The sequence below is a fragment of the Carlito syrichta genome, unplaced genomic scaffold, assembly GCF_000164805.1.
Source record: "Carlito syrichta isolate Samal-C Ts95f unplaced genomic scaffold, Tarsius_syrichta-2.0.1 Scaffold311480, whole genome shotgun sequence".
Taxonomy (NCBI): domain Eukaryota; kingdom Metazoa; phylum Chordata; class Mammalia; order Primates; family Tarsiidae; genus Carlito; species Carlito syrichta.
The window spans coordinates 383,179-384,406 of NW_007255576.1; positions in this window are offsets into that span (position 1 = coordinate 383,179).

The window sequence follows — 1,228 nt, forward strand, 5'->3', positions numbered from 1 at the left end:
ATCCTTTCTGATTTTGATGAAGCTGGCAGCTGTGTTATGTCTACCCTTTGGAAAGGACCCATTGCAAGGAATTAAAAGGGTGACCTTCACCCAACAGCCAGCAAGAAACTGAGGTCCTCAATCCTGCAACCCATAAAAAATCTGAGTTCTGCCAACAACCATGTGAGCACGGAAGTAGATCCTTCCCCAGTCGAACCTTAGAATGAGACTACAACTATAGGCGGCACCTTGATTACAGCTCAGTGAGAGATCCTGAGGCAGAGGACCCAGATAAGCTGTGCCTAGACTCCTGACCTACAGAAACTGTGAGATAATAAATATGTTTTTCAGCCAGGCACAGTGGCTCACTTCTGTAATCCCAGAATTTTGGGAGGTGGATGCAAGAGCATTTCCTGAGCCCAGGGGTTCGAGACCAGTCTGGGCAACTTGCTGAGATCTCGTCTCTACAATAAATCAAGAAATATTAGCTGGGCATGGTGGCCATGCCTATAGTTCCAGCTACTTGGAAGGCTGAGGCAGAAGGACTGCCTGATCTGAGCAGGTCGAGGCTGCAGGGGCCACGAACATACCACTGCACTTCAGCCTAGGAAGCAGAGTGAGATTCCAAATCCAAAAAATAAATAAATGATTTTCAGCCATTATATTTGTTATGCAGCAATAGGTAACCAATACAGATAATATGCAGCTGCCAAAAGAATGATGCAATTTCATATGTACTGATTATATAGAGTGAGCCCCAAAACATGCTAAGCATGTATATATATGCAAACATAAGGCCCGAAGTGTGTATATTATAATTTTTTTTTTTTTTTTTTGAGTTGGAGTCTCACTCTGTCGCCCAGACTGGAGGAATGGACCTGAATGGAATGGAATGGAGTGCAATGCAGTGGAATGGAGTGTAGCAGAATAGAATGGAATCGAGAGGAATCGAATGGAATGGAATGGAGAGAAATGGAGTGGACTGGATTGGAGAGGAATGGAATGGAATGAAATGGAATATAGAGGAATGTAATGGAATCAAAAGGAATGGAATTGAATAGAATGGAGAGAATGGGATGGAATGGTCCTCAATGGAATGGAATGGTATGGAATTGTATGGAATGAATAGAAAGGAGTGCATTGCAATGGAATGGAGTGTAGCAGAATAGAATGGAATGGAGAGGAATCAAATGGAATGGAATGGAGAGAAATGGAATTGACTGGATTGGAGAGGAATGGAATGGAAAGG